Source organism: Corvus kubaryi, unplaced genomic scaffold, assembly GCF_017639235.1.
Source record: "Corvus kubaryi isolate FWS band 111438036 unplaced genomic scaffold, C.kubaryi_AGA036_p1.0 37357, whole genome shotgun sequence".
NCBI lineage: Eukaryota > Metazoa > Chordata > Aves > Passeriformes > Corvidae > Corvus > Corvus kubaryi.
This window is the reverse complement of record NW_024581117.1, coordinates 4666859-4686789: the sequence shown is the minus strand read 5'-3', so window position 1 is coordinate 4686789 and position 19931 is coordinate 4666859.

The window sequence follows — 19931 nt, the reverse complement described above, 5'->3', positions numbered from 1 at the left end:
ATTCACTGAAGCCTTATATTTTGAGTGCTTTGGGGATTTACATGTTATTGTTAGGATAGTTTGCAGTGAATTATTTCTCAGTTATTGGTGTTTTGGGCCTGCTCTAAGGGAAGACCCAACTTCACAGGCTCAAATTAGAACAGATATACTTACAGAGAGCTCCTTACAGTCACTTGTATAATACAGGCTTTCCATCAGTTCGATTATGATGTGTTACATATTTTTGTGCTGTGATCAATGCAAGGTTGATAGCATGAAAGGAGATAGCTAAACATCTGTTACACATTTGCATTTCAGGTGTGAGCATGAAAATAATCCTTCATTTTTCATATTTCACCTTGTGTACTGGGCACCCAATTCTCAATATATTATATCCTTCTATATCCTAAAAGTGTAACTCCACTATTTCTTCATATTCCGGGTCCGATTGTAATTTCATGCTGCTCTAAATTAGGTGCTGCCCATTAAAATGAAGGATCTAGATCCTGATCTCATTGTGTGTAATCTGAAGGAAGTCTTGCAGATCAACAGAGCAACCTTGAGTTTTCATAAGTTAACTGTAACCAGACCCAGCTCCAACTGCCTGTGTATAAAAAGCTGATATGAATGACATCACAGTCAAGTCTGTGTTATTTGTTCTTTCTCAAGAAAGTAATTTATGTTTGCTGTTAAATATGACCAGAAATCTTCTAATAAGTCAGTCATGTTGAGCAATTAGCTGAAGGCTGACAGAATAATCATTGTTTGAAGCACTTCTCAGCTGATACTTACAATTAATTTTCTTTTTTTTTAACTTAAGATTCCTCATATATCCTGTTTCCATGGAGAAATTCTGATATGTGCTAGAGTAGACCTCAACAACAATAATTAGAGCCCTGAAGACAGCCCTTCAATCTTGAGAGAAAGATAAATGAAAAATTACGTGGTCGTTAATGAAAAAACTTCACAAAATCACAGAACAAAACACTTGTAAGAGACCTCAGGAGAATATTTGGTCCACATTTTCATCGGAAAGGGAAACTAGATGAGATAACCTAGCATCCTCCTCAACTGCATCTTGAAAATCTACAGTGATGAGGACTCTACTGGTTCCTGGTGAGGTTGTTCCAATGAAGAATTGTTCTCATTGTAAAAAAATGTCTTTCTTATGTCAAGGAAGTGTCTTCTGGTGCAACTTGTACATTTTGCCACTTGTCTTCACCATGTGACTCCTTGTGATGCAAGAACATCTGTATTCTTTGTAGCCACCTTCTAAGTACTGGAATTCTTTGATGAGGTCCCTTCTGATCCTTCTCTTCTTCAGGGATAAAAGGCCTAGCTCCTTCTGTCTTTCCTCACAGGTCAGGTTCTGCAGCTGTTTTTCCTTTTTTGTGGCCCTCTTTTAGACCGTCTTGTGTCTTCCTTGAACTGTGAGACCAGAAGGAGACACGATGCTTCAGGTACTGCCTGACAAGCTCTGTTCAGAGTGTGGTGATCCCAGTCTGTCTTTGCCAGCAATGCAGCTGCAGCTGCAGCCCAGGATCTGATTTGCCTTTTGCTGCAGTGTCAAACCAGTGACTTGTGTTCAAGTGATTGTCCCCTGAACTTCCATCTCCCTTTCAGCAAGGCTGCTCCCCAGACACACAGGTCACAGCCTGCGCTGGGCCCTTTGGTTGTGTCATCCCAGGTGCAGGACTTTGCACTTGTCTCTGCTGCACCTTGCACTGCTCTTGCCAGCCCCACCCTTTCAGCCTGTCTAGGTCTCTTTGTAAGACGGCATTGTCCAGAACATCTGTGAAGATGTGGAAAATCAAATCCTGAGGAACCCCCCTTGTGACAGGCTGTTAGCCTGAGTGAAAACCATTGATAACCCCTCCCTGAGTATGCCCTGCTAACCAATTTCTTACCCATTTCACAGACTACTCACCCAGTCTTGCCAGTTTGTCCAGGAGAAGGGTGTGGGAAAATTTCTGTTCTTAATTCAGTTTCTACCCCAGTAGCTGAAAGAACTACGAGTAGAGAGTGGAAATCCTGATTGTTGTACAAACTGTGTTCACTCTCAATTGCCATGTCCAGTGCATCATCCTAATACTTGCATAATTATATTTTCCTCTGTATAAGAAAATACTTCTCTTCACTTTTAATCCAGAATTCCTACCCTGATGTTTTGAGAATTATGCAAAAGCAAAGTCAACTTTATTGGAGAGAGGAGATTGTGTCTGCTATAAAAATCTTCACTGTAGCTGTTTTGATATGGTCTCTGTGAGTTCTTTAGCTTTTCTGTGTACGACTGCACCCATCCTGTCCAGCTTTGAGATCACTGGATAGTGGTGGGTACTTCCAGCAGGCTGTGGATATACTGTGTTTTGGCAGCCCTCCTTGGAAAGACTTGCTACTGCCAGAAAATTCACCTTCACTGAGAGCCTTGGTCTAAACAGAATCCTTCATCCACTTGATAAAAGAGGTTATCTGCTGTCACTCTTTAGTCTAGGCTTTATGACTAAATTATCATGGTTTAATTAAGTTATTCCTGGTCTAACACTGTGATAGAAGCATAACTGAGAAATGAATATCAGGGAACGCCACCTCTCTAATCTGCCTTTAGAAAAAATCATCTACCAGTAAAAGCCTCCTTTACTAAATCCACACATATTCAAGGTTACATCTCATGATCTTTAGTGAAGCATTTTATCAATGATCTTAAGTACCATGACTGAAAATCATATTTTCTATTTATTTCTGTTATCAAACTCTGTCTTTCAATACAAACTTCTAGATTTCCTGTCTTCGTTGGTTTTTAACAGATACATTGATCACGAGGATTAGGTAGAAGTAAGTCTCCTGAATTGTTATTTATTTTTACTCACATGCATTTTTAGTAACTGCATATGAATGTTTGTTCATTGGTCAGTGTAAGAGAAAGGATCCCAGCCAGTAGCAGCCATAACACCACAGTCTCCACAGAGTCTATATATGATCCACACCCAAAATCAGAACAGTTTCTTAAATTGAAACATTTCAATGCACAAAAACCAAACACTATATCAAGTTAACTGATAATATATATTTAAAAACAGGTTTGAAAGTCTATAGTAGTGATTTTGATTTAGAGGAAGAAAACTCAGCATTCACAAGGTTACTAAAAACTCTTAAGATGAATGCCCATATTAAACAAAAAACCCCAAACTAACCAACGAACCAACCAATCAAGGGAAAAAGGCCAAGTGAATTTATGCAAAAATATGTCATTTTGTTGTTTACTCAAATATATCTAGCTATAAAGTGATTACTTTCTTTATCCCTTCATTACTAGAATGAAGCTATTTTCAACTTTCACAGGGGAAATATTTTAGATAATTAAAAAGAATGCTTTCCATTATCTTATCACTTTGCAGTTGCTGACAGTCTTAACACAATGTATCAAGCCGATGAGTGGACAACATCCTCTTTGAATAGATAAGGCAATGCTGTTCAACTCTCAGCCATCTTCCCCTTAATTCCCCGGAATGTCATTATTTGTCTTCTAAAATTAACTATCTGAACGAATGTATATGACTTGCCTGAAAACTTCCATTTTCTGAGTCTCCATTGTAGACATTTTAAATATATACAGTTAACCCGAGTAACAGCAAGTTATGTGAGATAAATCATGTGATGGAGATTGGATTTTGTGAGAACCAAGAAGGTGGCAGGAACAAAATCTGTGTTTGCATTTGTAAGGTTTTCTAAATCTCTTTATTTTTGGTAAATGGTTGACTACCTGTGTCAGGACTAACAGAAATGGCATTGATCAATGTGCATTTACTTAGACACGTTCAGACTGAAAGTTGTCAAAGATAAGTGAAGATAGCAGGATAAAATAACTTCTGTTGTCTTATGGAAATTATTTATATTTCTTCAAATTATAGGAACCTCTAAATGTTAACTACAGCAACAGGTTATAAAGGAAGGCAAAAGCTGCATTTCAATCTGTGTATATGATTCATGGAGTTCAGCAAAATATCACTTAGGATATTGTATTACTTGGGACCAAACACCCAAATACTACTTTAAAACTTTTCTCATAATTTAAAAAGGCATGGGTATGACTTGCTTTCATGTCACTTGAAGAAGGAAGGGATAATTTATTTTCTGCTAACAAAAAGAAAAGAAGTGAAAAATCTTAGTGTTTAACATGTATTCAGACTAATTTACAAAGTCAACACTAATGAAGTGTAAGGCCTGTATACTAAATGTAAATAACCTCCTACCTAAACAGAAAATATGTTGTGCTGGGTCACAATTCCTAAAACTGTTAAGTGAATTAAGCAAAAGACTTGACCATATGAAGATGGTGAAGATATGAAGACTTTTAAAATACAGTATTTTGCTCAAATTCCCATAAGATTTATTGGCTACCAGCAAATTAGTTAAACAAACATAACAATTACAAGAGTGCTATCAGGTCACATCTCCATTTTATGAGATGGTGAAGCACATGCAGTTAGGATCTACTGTCCAAAAAACCCCACAACCTCCTCTAACAATACCAGAAATATTTTCAATTGCTGTTAATCAATTCACTGAAAAATGCAATATGTTTTTCTTGTCTAAATACAGGCCCTATTATTATTTTACTTTTGCCATCACTTATTTGTTGGATTTAAAATTGCTGATTTACACTGGAAAGTGTGTAGCATTTTTACAAACATAAATTATTTTTATTGAACAAAGGTCTGACAGTAGTAGACACACTATCTGCTGCTCAGGACAGTGACAGGCAAAAAGCTTCATATTTTATTTCCTTTGTGTTGCCAGCTAGGAAGGTTTTTAAAAAATTATATCCTAATAAATTGAACTAATTTTGATTTTCTCCAGCATCCTTTGTTTTCTAAAGGAGTTGAACTTTTTGTGTCCAAATTAATATTCCTTGAAAATTTCAGGCAGGGTATGTATGTATGAGTAACAAAAAACATCCTTTAGGTCTAGATTCCAGTGAATTTGTGTCTTACACAGAGTTGACTTTTTAATGAAGATTCAGGTTACAACTGCTGCTTTTCTAAACATATGGAATGTGTAATGCGGATTTTTTGGCATCTAGTAAGATTTGAGTTTATGTTAATCTCTTTTCCTCATTTGAGTTGATACCAAATTCAATACACTGATCTAAGAAGTCACTTACTAAGCTTAACCAAAAAGCCACTTGTTTTCCCTGAATTTAAAAGAGCGGTGGCTCCTTCTTTTGACTGAAACTACCTATTCAGTGGTTCAAATATGATGGTTTATGGGAAGGACTTGGCAGACCAAGTGCTGATCACTCTGATACTAAGATCAGCAGGGCATAACTGCCTGACCCTTGTCTTCAAGAAAACTGGGGAAAAGAGTGGAAACCAACATTCACTTTAAAATGTGGTTGGTGGTACCGCTTGTATGGTGGCGAGATTCTCACAATCTTTTATGGTGAGTGTAAGAGGGGCAGGTCCATTAGCTTAATGAATTTACCTGTGTCTAATTCTACAGTAAATGAAAACAAAATCTAGACCATAAGGTAGACCATGGTACTTATCCCCTACTACAAAAACAATATATTGAGTACAAGCGTGGAAAAATAATCCCTCTGGGAATTTTTATTGATTCTGTATCACTTCAAAGTATTGTGGTGGTCAGCAGCTGGCCTGAAGACCTCACAATAATAATTAATCCCATTTTATAACACCCTCTTTTATAACTGAAGTAATGAAGACATAACTGAAATTGCAGAAGTACCCTGACCGGTGGGTTATGTAATCCAGCCAGTGTGGACTGTTGGAGAGCAGGCCCAGGCCGCTGGGGACGCAAGCAGCTGTTGAGCCTGCAGCCTTTGAGCTGTGAAGAGCGGCGGAATAGCCGTGCTCGGTCCGGACCTTCCTTTCTATTTTTTTTCTTTCTCCTTTTTTGTAATTGGGAGACATTGCCAGCATGGGTGCATGGGTTTCAGCACTGGAAGACCCCCTGCTACAGGTGTGGACTTCCTTTTTAACAAAAAAAGGGATAAAATACGACTAACAGGCTTTAACAGCCTTAATCACATGGTGTGAGAGCCACAGACTAGACGTCTCCGGGGAGACTGCCCTGGACTTGGAAAAGTGGAAGCGGGCTGGCAAAATTATAATCGAAGCGGCCTCCATAGGAGATGAGACAGCTATTAATGTGATAAAGCCTTGGAGGCTTATAGCGGACTTGCTAAAACAATTAAAAACTGAGAATAATGCAAGGACGATGCTGTGAACACTGCGGGCGCTGCCCTCTGGGGCCGGCAGCGAGGAGAAGACACCGGGAGAGGCAGCGGGAGGCGTGGACACTGCGCCGGGCGCGCAAGAGAGCACCTCGGCCGAGCAGGGCTGCGCCGCCGGCCCGCGCCGGGGCGTGTCCCGCGTGCAGCGCCGTGCGGCCGTGCGGAGCCGCACCGCCGGCCCGTGCCGGGACGGACAGCTGGCGGAAAGCGCTGCCGCCGAACCGAACGGCGGCCGCGCTATGTTAGACAAGTGTCCTCCAGCCCCTCCGTGCCCTGCCTCCCACAGCTGCAGAGCGACACTTAACGCTGGCCACTGCAGGACCATGTCCAGCTGCTGCCAAGTCTCTGGCCACTGCTGAGCCGCTACTAGCAGGCATTCTGTGACCATGCCGGGCAGTGCTGGCCACGAAGTTTCTGTGGAAACCGAGCGTCCTGCAGCTGTGTCGAACGCGCCTGCACAGCCATCACAAAAACGCTCGCCCAAGACAGACACGCTGTCAGAGGCACCCAATCTCCGCTTAAGCGTCATGCCTGGAAATAGCGGTGGACCAGGAAGTCCTAATGTCGCTGCTGCCGCGGCAGCAGCAGCCACGCCGCTATTACTGGAGCTGGAGCTGTCCCCAGGATGTATAGCAACAAAGGACGCGAGAGAGACCAGAAGAGAGACCCAGGGCCATCGCTCCCCTTCGGAACACCGCAATATCGTCACCGTCGCTACACGGCTGACCGCCCCGCCTGGACAGCACCACAACCAGGCGCACTTGCACAAGCAGAAGCCTCGCACGCCTTCTTCCATCAAGGCGTTCTGCTCTAAGTTTCCCATGGTTCTAAAGTTTCCTGTTCATAGAGTTAAGTTGTTAAGTTGTAACTTTTAAGGTAATAAGCCTGCCGCATGCCACTTTGAGAGTTTGTATCACTGGTAATCCGATTTGACAGATATGATTGTTACATCTCCAATGATACAATGGGATACATCTCTGGCTGAAAGGGCCTAGGCCTGTTGAGCTGTGTTTGTCACCCTGTCTCCACGGGCCCAGCAGACAGGGCAACAGATGCCGCTTTTATAATTAAAAACAAAAAAGGGGAAGTATTGTGGTGGTCAGCTGGCCTGAAGGCCTCACAATAATAATTAATCCCATTTTATAACTCCCTCTTTTATAACTGAAGTAATGAAGACATAACTGAAATTACAGAAGTACCCTGACTGGTGGGTTGTAAAATCCAACCAGTGCGGACTGTTGGAGAGCAGGCCCAGGCCATTGGGGATGCAAGCAGCTGTTGGCTGGTTGGCCGGGTGGCCACTGGTTCAGCCCGTAGGGATTGACCATGCGGACCTTCAGATCTGTATAAGGGGAAGAAGACTCAATAAATGTTGGCTGCTGTGCCTGAACCCAGTGCATCTTGTCGCTTGTCTGTCTCCGAAACTGCGACATCAAAGTTTCCTAACTCGGCAAAGTTGTCCATGATGTATTGAAAATACAACATATGAATATTAATTGAATTTCAGTCATGTAAAGGTGAAAATACCCCCACAAAAAGATGCAGTCTTTTGAACATCACTAAACTGCTGTGAAAAATTTGAATGCAAAAATAACCAAAATGTTTTAATCATTCCTTAGGGGAAAAAATCTTATAATATTGGGACTGTCTGTGGATTACTGCCATTAAAAGCAATAAAGCAAATTTAGCCCTGCAGCACAATTGGCTTATAGGTATTGAAAAAGCAGTATTTTGGAGTTAGAACAGCGCAAGAAAGCTTTGGGAGAACAATTTGCCAATTAATCCAAACGATCTGTAAAAAAGATACTTTTTGCGTGAGGAAGTTTCAGGGAATATATTCTGGAGGAACACTACAAACTGCTTTGTCATTTTTGGAGAAAAATATTTGGGTTTTCGGGGGTTTTTTTGGTTCATTGTTTGTTTTTGGGTTTTTTTTAAGCATCTTCCCTTGTAAGCAATGGTATGGTGCGCATAAAGAGTTTCCCTGGCTGCTCACTTGTGAGGCCATTGCTTTCAGGTCTCACTGTATTGGATGTTTTTTTAAAACTTGCCTTTGACTGCGTACCTGTTTTACTTTCTGTCTTGAATTTCTGAACACACTAGCTGGATGATTTAGTCCACCTGTTTCACATCCCAGATGCAGAGGCTTTGACACTCAGATAACTCAGTGACAGAAACAGAGCATCTGACCCATTCTCACCTCGGACATGACTTTCCTGTAGGAGCTAGTCTTGCCTAACCATTCAGATCCTCAGGGAGATACAAAGGCGAAGGCAAACAAATACACAGGCTTACTCATTTTACAAGAAACTATTCGAAGAAATAATAATATTTAGAACAAGATAAAGTAAAATTTGTCATTCTTGCTGGCTGTCTTCTCAATAACCATGTAAAAGCTACGCTCCCCTCACTTGAATACAATTCCTACTGCAAATCATGATTTTTTCCCCTGTAGTTACTTTCCTTCTACACTTCCTATGAAAAAGTGGACTTTCTCCTCTCTTGGCTCAGCTTACACAGTTGTTTTGAACTCCTTGTAATGGTGTGAGTACTTGTATATTTTGAAAGAAGCATGTGGCATCTTAGTTGTCATATTTCTGCCTCAATCTCTTTACCCAGGCTATTTTTGGGAAGTTGGATAGATCTCATTTCCCTTAAGGTATTATTTTCCTAGACTGAGGTAAGTACATATGTTTTCTTTAAGTAGAATTCATCAGTTCTGAGTGATGATTGACATAGGCATCAAGAGCTTAAAGGTGAGGTATGAACGCTCTGTGTATAGAAGCTAGTTACAAAAAAACATCATCTTCACAGTATAACTAATCCAGTCCTTCATCTGGCTTTTGACATAGGTTTGATGAAATGTCCCCAGAAGTACCTGTTTCTTGTTGTTGACTGTAAAGGGAGGCTGACTGGTAACGTTGTATTTGATGCCTGATTTAGATGCCTAAATTTTAGTAAGATGACTCCTACCTAATGTGTTTAGATTTCAACAGAGTAAAAGTTTTCTGTAATATTTTATTTTGCAGATATATTCCTTAATGTACAGATTTTTTCTGTTTCTTTCCTAGCTGAAAGGTATTAAAAGTCCCCATAATCTTTGTGGAGTTGTCATGCTCTGCCTATATTTATTTCTTGTATACAGCAGATTACAGTCAGATTGTAGTACTACTAACAGTCACAACTAGATGTGCAAAAATAAAATCAGAATGTCAGTCACATTATTGGGATTACACACTCATTACCACCTGCAATCAGCACCTCATATCCTGATGAGACTGAGAGGTGTTTTGCATTGACTGAAGTGCACTCAACTCAGACTTGAATACAACTGAGTATTTTGCAAAAGATAAAAATACCTTTAGCTGCATTTGTAGGTGGGAAATGCAAGGTAGATAATTTTTTCTGACTTCTTTTCAGCTTTCCTTTTTGTCTCCCTGTCTTTCTGTCCTTTTCAGTGGCTGTCCTCCTTTCTACCTGTCCCTTTGCGTTCAACACTTTTTGGGCAACTAAAAGCCTTGCAGAGGTTATTGATTTTGTCCAGGAGTACCTGAAATTGACATTATATACTCAAAGTCATCCCTTATGTAAGACTGTGTAATAGAGCCAGAGGAAACTAGGTATGCCACCTAGATGTTTTTGTGTGCAAGGAACACACCCATATGATTTTTGTATCTCTTTGTTGATAACGCTTTAATGAAAAGGAGATGAAGATGCAAGGGTGTCGTGAATGAAAGGGAAGGTGCATGAAGATTATGAGCATGGGTTTCTAGGATTTCCTAATGCTCAAAAACATGGAGACTTTATCCTCTATATTTCTCTGCTTTATTACAGATTACCACAAATATGACAAAATTTACAACTAACAAGTAAACTGTCACCAAAAAAAATAGTAAAAAGTCACCTATAGCAAGTATACTTACAATTAATAAACATATATATATATGTATATATGCACCGAGCTATTGCAAACTAATATCAACAATCAATAATATAGTATCAGTCAATAGTATGTCAGCCGTAGTATGATAGCAGCAATCAATCACAGAGCAACAATCACTAAAAGCAACTACCAATTAGGTATGTATTATTACAAGCTACTATGAACTTTTCATTATTGAAGCAATTTATCAACAGTGTAATACCAGATACAGACCATCCCAAAGTGGGGAGCAAAATAATCCCAGAGGTGAACCCAACCATCCCAGAAATGAGAACACAAACAAAACCTACCCCAAAGTGGGTCCAAAATGGGGGACCAGTGAGATTACAGGCTGTCTCACTTCAAAGGTGATCTGTGGTACAGAATCTCAAGTGAGCACTCAAGATCTCATAGAAAGTTAATGTGGAGAATTCAATCTATCTAGAAAAGAAAAAGTGTGTGTGGCAAGATAAGCTCCCAGGAACAGAGACTCAGCTTTGAGTAGAAATTAGGGTTGTTTTATAACACAGACACAAAGCAGCATAGAATATCATTACTTCATGCAGCCAACCGATGCTTCAATTTAATTTTTAAACTGATGATGAGGTTTTATATTCTTTCAGAAAAGTTTCTGGTTTTCTTAGATTGTTTTCCACCTTCTCAAATGATCAGGTGTCATTTCACTTCCTTGTGTTCGCACTTATTGATAGTGTCTCAGGATGTCTCCTCTTTCTAGGTACTTCCAAGAGACCAGCTGCCCTTTTCAAGGATGTTACTGTTTCATAGGCCTAGTTCCCAGGTTCACAGCTTCCAAGCTGGCATTTTCTGTCAGTATTTTCCAGTAGACATTGTCTTCTGTTCAGCCGTTTTTCCCTCTGACCAGGCTGTCTCTCAGGCAGTTCACATCACTGGTACGTCAAAGCAGGAATCTTGTTGCCGGTCTGAAAACAAACCTTACAACTTCTCAAAGTTCTAGTTTTGTTTGTCAGATGTTCCTTAGGTATCACATTAATTCCAGCTGCTATCTTAATTTTTATTTTAATTTGGTCTCTATTCTGTATCACGTTGTTTTTCAGCACTGTAACGTTTTCAGAGAAAACAACAACAAAAACATTACAGCATTCCAGAACTGTAAAGTGGAGATTGCACTAATTAAAAGTCAGGTTTGTTCATATGGGAACAGGCTGTGGAAATAGATCAGAGAACACAGAGGATTTTAGGCTAAGCCTAGCATGAATATTTTTGAAGATTATGACAAATTATCTACTTTTTGGTCACACTTAATGCAAATTTGTATAGCTTATGTTTTTTGAAGGCTTGAGACTTTCAGAGTAGTATTTGTCTATTCATCTATTACGTAAAGGTCAGGAGTACACCAAAAAAAAAGAGGCAGGAGATACACTGTGAAGAAATAAGAACTAATCAGTCTCCAGAACTCGACTGCACATAGCAATTGCTCATTCACAGAATCACACAACAGTTAAGTTTGGAAGGCATGTCTGGATTTCTTCCAAGTCCAAGATGTCTGGTCAAAACAGGATCAACAAGAGCAAGTTGATCAGACCATGTCTAGTCTGGTGTTAAATAACTTTAATGATGGAGATAATACAACCCCCATAGGAAATATGTTCCAGTCTTAGACCACACTCACAGCAAAGAAGGTGGGTTTTATGCTTAAATGGAATTTCCTCTATTTCAGTTCCTTCTGTCCGACTACCATTGAGAAGTCCCCATCTTCTTTGCTTATACCTGTGTGACATTTAGAGTTATTGATAAGATGTCCCTGAGACATTTCTTCTCCCAAGGCCAAACAGTCCCCACTTTCTCAGCCTCTCCTTGTGTGAAGGGTGCTGCAGTCTCCTAGTATTCTTTAAGGTTCTCTGGTTGACTTGCTCCAGTACGTCTATTATCCAAGAGATAGGCAGCCCACAACTGGACACTTTACTCCAAATGGGAGGGAAAGGATGACACCCCTCAAACTGCTGGTGATGCTCCCTGTAAAGATGGAGGTTGTTGGCTTCCTTTTCACAAAGGCACATTTTTGCCTTATGCTCACCTTGTGGACTCTCAGGGCCTTTTCTGAACAGCCATTGCCCAGGCAGTCAGCCTCCAGTGGATGATACATGGGTATTATATTTCTTCCATAATACATGGGGTTATTCCTTCCCAGAGGCAGGAGTTTTGAATTCCCTTTGAACTTAATCAGATAACTTGTTTTTCCGCGTCTCCAGATTGTCCACAACCCTCTGAATAGCTGCAGAGCCATCTCGTGTATCAACCACTTCTCCCAAATTTATATCATGTGCAAACTTGCTGCGGGTGTACTCTATCCTATCATCTAGGCCATCCAGGACTGGTAGAATATTGAAGAATTAAAAATTGTCATATTTTTAAACCAGTGAGTATGACAACATGGAGAAACACTTGTGTCTACTTCAAAATATTTAGATGGGAAATAGCTTTTGTACAGTTATTTATTTAACTTGGGGTTTAGAACTGAAGTAAAGCAGCATAAGGAGAAATAGTATATCCCTAGCCTCAAAAACCAGGACTTTTCATGTTTAATGACAAATCACAGAATCATTAAGATCATCAAGTCCAACTTTTAATGAAGCACCACTGTGTTCAACAGTAAAACATGTCAGCAGGTGTGACATCCACATGCCTTTTGGACACTACTAGGGATGGTGATTCTACCACTTCCATGGGCAGCCTGTTCCAATGCTTGACAACCTTATCCATGAAGAAATATTTCCTAATATCCAATCTAAACCTCCCCTGGTGCAACTTGAGGCCATTACCTCTTGTCCTGTCAGTTGTTGCCTGGGAGAAGTACACTACTTCCAGGTAGTTGCAGAGATTGATAAGGTCCACCTTGACCCTCATTTTCTCCAGTTGCTCCTCATAAGACTAGTGGTCCCTTCACCAGCTCCATTGCCCATATCTGGACACGCTCTAGCCCCTCAATGTCTTTCTTGTAGTGAGTGAGGGGCCCAAAACTGATTTGACCTGCGTGCCAAGGTCACTTGGCACCTCACTGGTGCCAAGGATAGGGGGATGATCCATCCCATAGTCCTGTTGGCCGCACCATTATTGATACAAAAGTGATGTTATTTTGAAGCAGTAGTATTAATTATGGAGATAATTGCGAAAAGTGAGAGAGTTACATTTCACTTTTGTGCTCCTTGTCATAATATCAAGAAGTTACAGAAATCCTTGGGTTAGAGAGAAGATCTCTCACTTTAGTATCCCTCCACCTCCTTTCCCAGTACTGACAGACTCTTGTTTTTTTTTCTAGAATTATTCACCCACCAGTCATGCTCTATGTTAGCAACTCTGACATGGCAGTAGCAGGAAGACATCACACTCCATATCTCACAACCACATCAGTATTTTTGCTCTGGTTCTGGAGTTACACATCTTGAAGTACCTGTAAATGTCACCATGCAAGCATTCCCAGGGAGCAGCTCATACCCCGAGTTAGTTGCTGCACAGCAGTCAGTAAGGTGATGCTTAAAACCACAGTTCACAGGTCACCGATATTATTCTGACAGACCATTCAGCAATTTAAATTTTGTGTGTCTCAGACATGAGCATGTGACCATGTTTCTTGCTTTTCTTTCATTTCAGAATATGTAATTTTTGGCAGAATTAATAAAAATCCAAATCAGCCAAGGAGAAATTAAAGATCAGGCATAGGTTTAGGGTATGTTTTAGTGCAACTACTCTGAGAGTGAAGCAGATATGTAATGAAGTGAGGTTTAGTGAGGTTTAAGATTGATTACATCTGAGTGTTTTGGTGGGTAGAAGACAATAAAATCTGTTGCTGTGAAGTCAAAGAACTTTTAAGAGTTATAGGATTAGCTGTGGTGTGCAAAATCATAAACAGAGGAACTAAGGCTGAAGAATATTTGGTTGGTTCTGTTGGCTGAAAGAAGATCTAAAATAACTTTTGAGCATCAAAGAACAGTATCATCCTGTCCTTTTACCATACTCAAATTAGTAAATTGACTAGCTAAGTATCTAGATTTTGAAATAAGATTCCATGCAAATTGTGACATACAGAACATGCTGCTCTAGGATTTGTGGTGAGGACACCATGATTTAGCAAATCAGTGACTGAGTAATTACAGATCACTCCAACAAGACTGGACCAAACTGAGAAAATACACTGAGCTACTGGTGAAAAAAAAAAAAAAATCAGAGCTACATGTGTTCTTTAGAAATATGTAAGATGTTCGGAAAAGCCTTAAGGAGCACGTGGTGGTGCTGACCTGTTGAGAAGATGACCACAGCCATTTAAACATATCAGCAAGCTGCCCAGAAAAGGTGGCTGGGCAGAGAACAGTTAGAGAACTGCAAGAGACAGGCTATGAGAACTGTGAATACATTAGACATGTATGCATATGTGCTGTAGATTCTGGTAAATGTGAAATGAAGGGTTAGTGCTGTGCTGCAATACCAGCAGGAGTGCTTGTACCTATGGCTGAAAAGGCAACATTGAGTCAATAAACACACAATTGTGTTGTAAGAATTTTGTGCATGAATGGAAGCAGTTGAAGCAAGAGAATTCTTGGCCTGTGTCAGTCAGAAAGGCAGATGCTCAAAAAGAAAGCCCAGGAGCAGGGCCAGTAGTGCTCATTGTCCAAATAACACCCACTCACATCAGAATGTCTACCTCCAACCCTCCTTTTGCGATACTTTTCACTGCATCACACTCATGTTTTTCAGACTTTTGCTTTCTGCAATCTGAAAACTGATGAATCACAAAATAACCGAAAAGGTCTTTTCCTACAGAGAGTGAAACAGCATCCCTAGAGATCCTTGTATTGAAAGTAATTGTTCAGCATTGTATTTTCCCTAAAGTCCTTGCTCTTTCTGCAGAGCTAGAAGAGAATATATTGTTTTTGGAAGAACTAAAGAAAATAATGAAATGTATGGGGTTTTTGTTTGCAGTGTTACATTTTAAAATATCCTACATTCATTATGTGCTATTTTAGTAAAAAGGCAAAAATAATGATTATGTTATTTATTATTACAATGTCTTTACTTTCTTTTTAAGATTACAGATTCCTTTCCTAATCAACTATCCATGTATTGATTGACATGTACTGTGCTAAAGCTAGACAATTTCGTTGCTACCGTGTTTATTTTTTCTTTAAAGCTGTTGAAATTTCTGTGTTCCTTATGAATTCAATGTCAGTAAAAATTAAACAGAGTGTACTATTTTCTTACTTTCAGTGTGGTGTTCTAAACGATGTGGATCATTAAAAATACTGTATTATTTATGCGGCTGTATAATAAAATCACAATTACTATGCACTGGTGGTATGGGGCTAAATTGAAATGTTAAAGATAATAATCCATTCACTCACTAGAAAGGGTCAATGACTAGTCTTACACTTGAGCATCTCACTGATCTGCATGATTAAACAATTGTTAATTTTCCTACTGCCTCTGGTTGGGAAGATGAATCTCTTTATTAACTTTCTAAAAATAAGTTTCCATTACAGAAAGCTTGGTACTTTATTAGAAACATGACTGCTTGTGCATCTAATATTTTATCTTCTCAGCTTTCATCTCAAGACATTGCATTAATTGGTATATAACATAACGTATGAAGGGTTCTCAATCTGAAAAATGATGGATCACATTAGAAATACTCAGGGAATGGGAGAAGAGAAATTCAGATGGACGAATCAGTGTTACTGGCATATCAGATCTGTGGTTTTGGTGTGTTTTGTATGTGAGAGAATGGCTACTAGCATGTATAGGACTACCTTTCTTCATATACCATTTGGCAGTCCCATTTGAAAAGATTTTTGAGGAAAAAAGGCATATTTCTAGCTTGGTGTTATCTTGCTGTGGTAGCCAAAAGTCCCAGTCTAAATCAGGGCTCTAAGATGTGAAGCTGTAGGAATAAAATTCTCCCATCTCTGAAGTGGTGCAGTCCAAAGGAACTGAAAAAGACATAATTAGAATGTGGGATGGAGATGGAAAAAGTAAAAAAGCACAGAGGGGCAGGGTCAATTTATAAGAAAGGTAAGGTTTTGCATTGGTCTAGAACTTGGAAATTTCATTGACTTTCAGAACAGATTTATGGAAGTGAAAAGATTTATGCCAAGACTTATTCATTGTCTTCCAAGAGTGTCACATAAGCCTTAAGGCTTATGTCACCATTTGATTCCTTCACAGGATTTTTTGTTTGATGTTGTTTTTTGGAGGTTTTTTTTTCTACAGCAAATAGAAAGGCTTCTAGAATCTAATAAGAGATTAAATTTCAGTACGAGTGCCTCCTGCTGTAAAGTTCTACCTATGCTTTTAAGATCCTACAGTTTGTCTTTGACTTACTAGTAAAATCAAGAAGAGAGCAAATGAGAAGAAAATAGCTGTTCAGAATATTTGTGTGTAGTGGGTTGACCCTGGCTGGATGCCAGACACTCACTCAAGCCACTTTATCACGCCCCTTTGCAACCAGAGAGGGAAGAAAAAATATGAAGAGTTCATGTGATGAGATAAGGACCAGGAGAGATCGCTCATCAAATACTGTCATGGGCGAAACAGACTCAGGTTATGGAAATTAATTGAATTTACTGCTAACAAAATCAGAGCAGGATAATTAGAAGTAAAATAAATCTTAAAAACACCTTTCCCCCTCTCCTCCCTCTTTCCCAAGCTTTACTGATGCCTAAAGATTTTTTTGTTTTTATATGTTCTTCATATACTTGTAGCTTTGTAGATTTTTAATATCAATTTTATAGCCTCTAGCACCTTATTACCCTTTTTCACACTTTAGAACACTAGCTATGTCACATTCTTGAAATTCTGTTTAGTCTTATTTTCAAGAAAAGAATTTCTAACAAGGATACTCTGTTTTGCACTAGAACTTAAGAGACATAAGAAGAAATAGGGAAAAGAAGCCCCTGGAGGAACTCCAAGGGGCTGACCCAAGGGTTGGTTGCTGGGGCAACTGGTCTCTTACAGGATGTACCTGTTAGATATACTAATAAATTAACTTTATAAAAATTGTAAAAATCCTGTACAACACATATGGATACCTATGTTTTGTGCACCTGAAGGCTTTCATTAATGATCTGCTTTTTACACTACTACTACTTTAATATAGTTTGGAAAAGTTTTTCTTCTGATTCCAGGCAACAATACCCACTGCCTCAAAATGGTGCAGGGAGACAGGGAATGGGGGTTACAATCAGTTCATCACAATTTCTTCCTGCTGCTGCTCAGGGAGAGGAGTCCTTCTCCTGCTCCAGCATGGGGTCCCTCCCACAGGAGACAGTTTTCCACAAACTTTTCCAGCATGAGTCCATCTCATGGGCAACAGTCCTCCATAAACTGCTCCAGTGTGGGTCATTCTTCCATGGGGTGTAGACCTTTAGATGCAGGCTACTCCAGACAGGATTACAAGCCCTTGCAGGAAACCTGCTCCAGTGTGGGCTCCTCCCTCCACAGGTGTGCACGACCCAACCAAGAGCCTGTTTCAGCACAGGTCTCCCCCAGCTTTCTCTCAGGCATCCACCTCCTCCAGCATGGGGCTCCTCCATGGGCTGTGGGTAGATCTCTGCATCCACATGGACCTCCATGGGCTGCAGGGTCACAGCTGCTTCACCGTGGCCTGCACCACAGGCTGCAGAGGAGTCTCAGCTCCAGTGCCTGGAGCAGCTCCTCCCCCTCTTTCTCCACTGACCTTGGTGTCTGCAGCGTTGTTCCTCTTACATGTTTTCATCCCATTCTTCTCTGACTGCAGCTACCCTAGCACCATCACTTCCCCTTCCCCCCCCCCTCCCCCCAATATCTGTTATCACAGGAGCGTTATCACCATCTCTGATTGGCCCAGCCTTGGCCAGTGGCATGTCCGTCTTGGAGCCACCAGGGATTGGCTCTGCAGGGCATGGTTCCTGTAGTACCTAAAACCTGGCCATGCAAACCCAATGCACTGTGATATATAAAACAGCTATCAAAAACACTTGGAATGTGTTCAAATTAGTAAAAATTAGTAAACAAATACTAAGTAAAGATGAGACTAGAGTTTTTTAATAACTCTAAATGAAAGCTGATATCTAGAAACATCAAAGGCTCTTTTTCATAAATGCCTTATACATCTTGTATACGTGTGCTTTGTGCCTAGAAAGACAGTTTCAGCCACACTCATCTCTTTATTCTGATGAAGAAAATTCAAACTTTTCTTTCTCGAGTTTGCATGCTTGTTATATAACTGCAATTGCATTGCTATCACATGCCTGCAAATATTTTTCTCCTGCCATTTTCTAAGTCTTTTATGCACAAACCCAAAAGCTGTACTCTTCTTCATCTTTGGTATAAATATAGCTTGTTTTAATTATAAACTTTTTTTTTTTTGGGTAACACAAAAACTGTGTTCTAAAAACTCTCCTGGAAGTTCTTACAGATGTAAGAATAAGATAAAATCTCCAATCCTCATATAAATAGTGACGTGTACTGCAGTCCGGGAAAAGATCAGCCAGGCTTTCAGTTGGTTTTTTTTGCATTTTACCAGTATAAATTTTTGTATGAATGCCTTATCTCTCTCCTTTTCCACCATAAATGAAGAATATGGCTCTTGAAAGGTGACTTGTGACTACACTGTGTCCTGAAGTTCTCCTGTTTAAATGGCAATAGTGCTGGATGAATCCCCAAGGGTTTTTGACTTCCTCTCTGCAAGCCTACCAAATCTCACCTCAGCTATGGAAGGCCCTTGATGTAAAGTGGCTCTGTGTCTCAGCAACAGCAGGAAAGAAGTGATCTGAAGGAGACCAGGAGTTAGGGGAGTGTATTTGTTTAGATTGCCCACTAACAAAGCCTGTGCCTATTGCATCATGGCCTGTAAGTGTTTGACATTCAGTGTGGGAGAAAAGGATGACTCAGAGGAAAAGTGTCCTTCAACAATACCTTATACTTTTCAAATTTCCTTGGCTATCAGGAATGGTAAAAATATGGATTTAAAAGTACATACATACACCCAGCACTTAAACCCCATCCAACTTTAAAAAGTTCTAGTTCTGTGATGCTGTACTTGTATACATGTTTCTGTTTTGTTCAAAGGTTGTAAAATGGAACCGCTACTTGTTTTTCCTAAGTGTGATTGTATCATTTACTGATCACTTACTGAGATTTCTGTATCTCTGAAAAGACACTCTCTTTGTCATTGGATCCACAGGTGATGTGAGTTCCTCTTCTGACCCATTGAAGTGCCTAGGACTGGCTCCCATGTTGATATTACCTATTGGCATCAGTCTGTAAAACAAGCTGATCTAAAAAATGCACTGAAGGGGTGGCATGTTGCAGTGGGGATACTGCAACACACATATATCAAACCAGGAGTCCCGTGGAAAGGAAATATATATGGACAGACAGATTCTTGATAGCTGTTTCAGAGATGTTTATTTCTCCAGCCGCATGGCCGGAGCTCTGCCCAGGAACTGTTCCAGTCACGGGACCAAGGGTCCTTCTGCCTGCGCAGGGAACACAAACCAACCAATGGGAACGAGGCTGAGCAGGGGCAGGGAAACCCCGTGTCTGTGCCCTCAGGGCCCCTCTCCCAGGGCTACACGGCGGGGAGAGGAGACCCCAACAGTGGCATATTGGGCAGACCCTGCTGTTCCCTTCAGAGTGAGGGAAAGCAAGGGATCTAAGAACACACAGAGTCTGAAGAAAGCCAGATGAACCCCAAGGAGAAGCAGAGGACAGAGGTGCTCTGGAGGAAAACTCTGTATTTGAAACCAATAGAAAGTTTATGTTTGC